Source organism: Nicrophorus vespilloides, unplaced genomic scaffold, assembly GCF_001412225.1.
Source record: "Nicrophorus vespilloides isolate i.1.1-1 unplaced genomic scaffold, Nicve_v1.0, whole genome shotgun sequence".
Lineage (NCBI taxonomy): Eukaryota > Metazoa > Arthropoda > Insecta > Coleoptera > Silphidae > Nicrophorus > Nicrophorus vespilloides.
The window spans coordinates 1-7,582 of record NW_017098670.1 but is presented as its reverse complement, the minus strand read 5'-3'; positions in this window follow the sequence as shown (position 1 = coordinate 7,582).

Genomic DNA, 7,582 nt, shown 5'->3' with positions numbered 1-7,582 from the left:
TCAAGAACTAGGACCTTATTGAATATTGAACCATAAAACGTTTGAATATTCCCTTTTCGCAGTTTAAGTAATTCAATATACATTTCGTTATCTATAATAATAATATAATAAAGATTTTTTTTAATTATCTATCGATATCTCAAATATATTTGATAAGTCAGCAAAATCGGAACATGAAGGTCAAACTTTACTCACAATCTGAATAAGATGCATTTGATTATGTATTATCACAATATAATTATCTATATTTTTATTAAATGATTTAAAAAGTCGTAATCTTCACATCACTGAACAAACAATATTTCTAAAAAAATATTACAAATTTTAAATAATCGTATTTCAGTAATGATTACTATTTCTCATTAGATTTCAGCAAATCGACTTTCAAGAAGAAAGTTATAACTGAATAATAAACTACTTCCATACAAAAGCTATTATTAAACTACTTTGATTGTATGGAATACACTCAACGAGTTGAACACGCAACTTCAACAATTCCTATAGAAAACACTATGAACTATGAACCAATGTTTTTTTTATACGCAACAGATGCAGTAAGATTGAAATTATGAAATAAAACAATTAAAAATTTCAAACTTTACTTAAATATTGTAGAGAAAAACGAAAAATATATAAAAGTTTTGTTATATTTGGATATATAAAAATATAAAATTATTATTAATTGTATGAAATCAGAAATAAACATTTTTGTTTTGTAATTAGCAGCAGTCTATTATTATCTTGTCAGTAAACCGCTGATAATTGCAGATTAACACAAAGAAGATGCGTTAAAAACAATCATTTTGTAATAAAAACAACATCAAATTGATAGAAAGACCTATAGCCTTTTTACTCCACCATAAACCTTGAAATATCATTGTTTTATGCTAAGTACAATAAAAAAAAAACTTTACACAAAATATAATTAAAATGCATTGAATATTAGTTTATGTAAATAAAAATTGTTAAATATTACTAAAATTCAATTGTTTTTTTTTTTCAATAGTTTCCAATGTGCCTTTCGATTTTATGCAGGTTCGGCAAGGTCAAGTTGCTCACCAGTTGCTACCGCGTTCCGGATCGAAATTGTATGCAGTCTTATTCCGTTACATAATCGACGGCGCTTCTGAAATTCCTGTTCCTTATGGAACTTCTGTCCGTTTATTCTGCGCATATTCGACCCAGAACTAGAAACACAATTGCATATCGACCGTGGAATTGCATTCGGAGCAGGTTAGATACGTAGAAGACGGGAGAAAAACAGCCTGTTGCATATATGTACGACAAAGAGGTTGAGGGATAAAGAAAATGCGTCCCGATATTCAAATTTTCGTAATTTTTTCATGAAAAAATTACGCGGTAATTTCAAAAATGTTAAATTCATTTCTTTTAATAAGCGTTTAAGAACGTTTGCATGGTAAAAAAATAAGAAGAAAAAAATAACAAATTAATTTTATAACAAAAACTTTAAAGTTTTTGTTGAAAACATGAGAGAGAGAGAGAGTTAACTTGGAATATAATATTGAACTCTAATTGGATTTTGCGATGTTAAACTAACTAATACCTGATCCAATTAGTTAGTTTACTATTGAATTCATTAATGCTTCAGTGAATATACGTTTGTAGTGTTGAATTTCGCATGTAGTGTGCCGTATCTACGTTATAAATTGATCGAAACATATCTAATTAAACTGTCCGAACTCGGAAACAAATTAATTGGGCAGACCTCGAATTTACCATTCGAAATTTACCAATAGAAATGTTAATGTGGTTTAAGATTTTTTTTTAAATAATAAAGATTTTAATAATATAGAAAAAGACTCATATCGTTAGATCATAATTTTGTTCAACAAATTGTATTGTAATTATCATAGATTTTTTGATATAGAATTTGTAAATATTCACATAACGTACTTTAATTAAAGATACGTTCGATAGTACGTACATGATTATTTACCTCTCCCTGATAGAACTAACCTACAAATATGCTTAAGAACGTATAATGATTATTTGACTTTATTTGAAGTAATATCGCGGATTGACTAAAATAAAATTGAAATAAGTAAGGATTTTCAAAACTATATCGAAATTGTACGCTCATACGAATGAAAACACAGTTGTATATTTATATTAGAAATTATCAAACTAACGTACATTCGCTTATCGTACAGGTATATTTTATGTACGTTTACCGAAATCATTGTAATCATTGTAAAAGCTATCTCTAGTAGAGAATGAAATGCTGCAGTGGAAAAGTACGTCTTGAAATTAGATTTTTTCCATGACGGTAAACACAAGGCAATATAACATAGACATGGGTGGAAGGGATGTGATCTTTATTTTTAACATTTCATGCCAATTGCATAAGCGGCTAGCGTCGCGACGTCGCAATTAATGTGCTTCGTGGGCGTAATGAAATGCGGTACGAGAATCGTTGCAAGGGCGAAAAAACTGTGTGTTTTATCACCGATTGATGGGTGATGAGACCAGAAACAAAATTGTCCTTAAAGGCGCATAAATTATTTACGTCGTTCTCTCGGAAGAGACGGAAATTCCTTTAGGCCTAGTGGTAATTTGGCATCGGTCCAAGAACGAGCGTCTTTCTGTGAGATGCCGTGGTAGTGACTCACGGCAGGAGCAACATTAACATTTCTTGGCTCCAAAGTATTCGGGATAAAAGGAATACCAGGAGGAGAAGAAGTGAAATGTCTGCAATCGAACAGAGGACAATAGATCCAGCACGAACGTCCGAGCTGCAACAATCCGTTTATCTGGAGTATGAAAGTGCAAGGTCAACAGAGAGCTGGTTACGCCGAACTTGTCTCTCGACAACTCAATAATAATAATCGATAACCATTACTTATACATAACAATGTTTGCGTTTCTTTCGGAAGGATCTAGGCAGGAAGGCGAAGGGGACTTGTAACAACTACATACGATCTTGAGGCCGGGCCCTAACCTTATGTTGCTTAGTTGATACCATTTAGCCAATGGAAGGCATTGTGTATACTGGAAAAGTCTAAGGATTGGAAACAGAAGAAGAAGAAGAAAAAAAACAATATGCAGAAGAACGGGAGAGGAGAAAGAAGAGCGATAAAATTATTTATTTATTTATCGCGGAGTAAAGTTCAAGCTCGCATCGGGCCCCGGCAATGAACTCACCGATGGCGACAACGCATCTTCAAGGAATCCTTCAACTTGATCCCAGGCTCAACAGAGCTTAGCACCCAAACGCCTCCTATTTACATCCACAATTCGGACCCAGTGATAATTCCGATAACGCGTTTATCTGCTTCAGTCGAACCTAAGACCCCGTGATATGCGACCACAATCATGTGCGTAAACGTTCATGTTCATATTTATTCATCCAACACTCATTAGCTTTCAAAGAATCCTTAGCTATCAATATTTTTTGCTAAGAATTAGGCACATTTAATATCCTTAAATCAATATCATTAAGGGCTGTTGTAGAATTACATATTTTTTTTAATTTTATGATACTTTTACTTCTGAAGCAGTACATTTTTTTTTCAATAAATTTGGTATTATTACAAACGTATTTGGGATAATTCAATTTACAAAACCTATCACTTATGTAAATAACAAATGTTAGCAAGTTTCTTTCATAGATTGTCTACAAACATGAATGTAGATTAAAATATATGAATAGTTTCGTTCATTCATTCATGACAAATTTTATTTGATGATAGAGTGTAGTAATAATTGATGTAGTAAACAATAATATAGTATAATTATAATAAACACTAAATACAGGAGCGTACTGTGTCGGGGCCCTCGGCTAACATTATTTTGGAACACTCGACTAACACAGGTTGGGGCCCTCTACTAACAATGTTTTGGGGCCCTCAACTGCACTCCATAAATACCATTCCTACATCCGCCGAGTAAATCAATATTTTTTGTAATTAAAAAATATAAAATTAAGATATTGTTCTAATATTTTTTTTCTTTTTAAACTTGGTTTTAATATGAATGGAATAATTGTATTTACAAAAAGTGTCATTCATGTAAATATTAAATGCATAGTTTGCCTTCAATACAAAATGCATACTATCATATCACATACATAAATATATTAATTCATAAGAAAATGTTATTGACAATTCATGTTTATCTAATAATTAGAAGAAATTTTAATGATTATCTCAATAAGCACCGTTAAACAAACATCCGACTAGTAGATTCTATGAGTTATAGTATAAGTTGTTCCAGATGTTTCAACAATTTTTGATAAATTATAATATACAAGATTACTGAACACATTTCAATAAATTTTAACGATATATGATAAAACATCCATTATATTGCAATCATTTTCATTTTAAATCAAGAAAAAAATTTAGATTATTAAAAATTTTACTCATTATTTATAGCAAATTAAATTACTGAAATTTCGATATATCAAATAAAAAGAATTAAAAACAATATTTATACACACATAAAATAATTAATAAATATTTATTATCTCTTCTTAATGAGAAAATACTTGGAAATGATGATGAATTTCATTTTATTTTATCAATATTTGCAATTTCACTAATTGTGTAAATGCGTTTTAAATTTATTTAGGTTACTTTAAACCAATAAGAATAATTTTACTATTGAGCTATTCAATTTGCTGTAAAATCAAGTATTTTACTATTTATTGATACATTAATTACCGTAAGTGAATGTGCACTAATCGAATGTTGAATTCGCATATAAATACATTAATTTTAGATTTTTTGGTACATACATTATGATCGAACGTACTCAACGTTTGTGCGAACGTACACATTGACATTCTAACGTACACTTTCAATTTAACTATCACTGACATAATTAATCTATATGCTTACAAATTTACAATGTTGGAGGATTGGAATGGAAAGAAACATCAACAGCTCCAACTGATTTAATTGTACGTTCATGTGAATATTTGTACGTTAGTTCGGAAGTTGTGAATATACAAATTATATACTCGTTGCTAAGACTAATGGAGGAGGATATAAAAGAAATGCTTTTTTAAGAGGGCCATTAAAGAAATATAAATGTAGGGAATAAGTAAGTTCATGGTCAAAGGTTTATTTTGTGTTGAGAGAATATCGATCATTATTCTTTCTGCTCTGTGGAAGAAAAATGCATAGACAAAATTTAAATTTGTCAATTAAATATGTCCATAATGTTGCATAATACGTGGGACAAGCAGTTTTTTTTTAAAGCAATGTCACAACAAAGACATGGACGTGTTGGATTTAATTCGCGAGCAAACAAAATAATAAAATTTAACAGCCCCGAGTCGCGCGGTAATTGAATAACGACATTCTCCTGTTAAATGGTCTCTTGAAAGTTACCACCAGAATCTCCATAGAAAAAAACAGCTTCAATTTAGAAACATATGTTTACATTTTCTTCTTAGAATCAAACCAAAAAAACTGAAAGAAACAAATGATGAATTATATTTTTTCATGAATCAAAATATAAAATACATGATTATATTTACACAAAAAAAATTATGAGCTTGAAAACAAATAAATGATTGTTTTTAAGGGATGAATATTTTGAAAAATTTATAGCAACTCTTAAGGTTACAGAAATATTTCATTGTGTATAAATAATTAGGTAGGAATTTAATATTTGAGAGGAAAAAGCTGAGTGGAAATTAATATAGAATTAACGCAACTTTGGAAAAGACCGGGCGCTGATGGAAAAAGTAAAGAAAGGAAAAGCGCGTTTGGTTTCATGAAAGGAAATTGTAAAATTAATAATTTCAAAGCAGGAAACTTGGGAAGAACATTTTCAAGGGAGAAAAGCTCAGGTTACATCAAGGGAAAAAAATACGAGCCGTTTCTTTTTCTTCTTGTTGATATTTCCCCTTACGCTTTTAATTATGCGTCGTTCTTCTACAGTTGAGTGAAAGTTTTATATGTATATATTTCTTTTTGAGAAAATAAACGTATAAAACAATAATTAATTTCCTTTTATTTTCCAGTCTCGGGGCTAATACGAAAGAATTTCCTTTCGCTGACTCTACTCTACGTTCAAGGAGAAAAGAAAAGAGAAGAGACAGAAAGGAGAGCGAAAAGCAATTATATTCACGATTTTTTTTGAGTCGGTTAAAAGAGATTGAAAACAACCACCGTGACGGGGTGTGATTTAGACACATGCCAATTAAAATTTATTGACTCTTTCATCCTGTATCTTCACCCTAAAACCACAACGTACATAACCTATACAATTTTAGGAATTTTTATTAGTGAAAATATGTTTTTCTATGTAATTAACGTAGTTAAATGACAAAATTACTTGTATTAATTAATATGGACATCGTGGACAAAAATTGAAGTTTTTAAAATGACTATTTTTGTTTAGCTAATATTTCAAACCAAAATATACCATAAAATACTACTACTAGTATTTTAGGATTTTCAGGTCTACAAGACTGTTTTTATTTATGAAAAAAAATATTTAAATTAAAAGTCAATAATACATATTTTGTTAAGTCATTCCATCGTGATCTAATCGTAATAAATAAATAGGATTCTCAAATAATAATATAATAAGGCAAGATGACGTAACGTGTTTATCGAATTTGCATTAATCCGCAAAATTGAGAATCACTTGATCGAATCGAGTTTATCGGCGCGATTAGATAGTTTCCGGGAAACGCACAATGCTCATTTGGAACAGTGCAAAATATATCAACTAATGAATAAACTAACAACGAGAAGGTCGCAGTGAACAGAAAACATAAAGAAAATAAAAATAAATCGCACTCTGTAATTGCGAGAAATTATTTATTATTGATCGGAAATCTCCCGATTACGTTGGATCCCGACGATAAATAAGTTAAAACGTCAACTAATCGAGGATAAATTGATTATTTATTATATTTTCCGACGTCGGTTTGCACGGCGTAGAGGGATGGATGTTGGTACTGATTGATCATTAATTTTGCAAGCTTTTTCAAGCACACGTTCAAAACTTGTAATTAAATATACTTGCAATCACGTTCATTCGATATTATAGTTTGCACGAAAGTTTCCATTCGCCTCCAGAAAATATAATTAGAGAATAAGTATTTTATATCATAATATAAATTCCAACCCACATAATGTAATTATCTAAAATTGCATGAATCTTTATTTGATGAAGGTATATCTATACAAAAATATCAGTATTAACTTTTATAGATGATCAAAATACGAATGTAGCTGAGAAATTGTGGCTCATTACTTCAAAAATGTTGCCGATCCTTGACTTTCAGATTGGATCTATATCTAATTATTAAATTTAGACATTCAAAAAGTAATAACTTGTTGAGATAATAAAAATATGAATAAATTAATAACAAATTCTATAGCAAATTGAAACATAATTGAGATTAGATGAATTTAACACAAACTGTGACTTTACATAATGAACATATATCGTAGTATGTATGCACTTGCTCTAGTCCAGTGGTTCATATGCATATATTGGATTCATTATATCTATTATAATTTGAACGCGTATTACAGCAATATGGATAAGCGCATAGGAATATATCTATACATGCTGGATTCCCCCAAACATTCAGCTT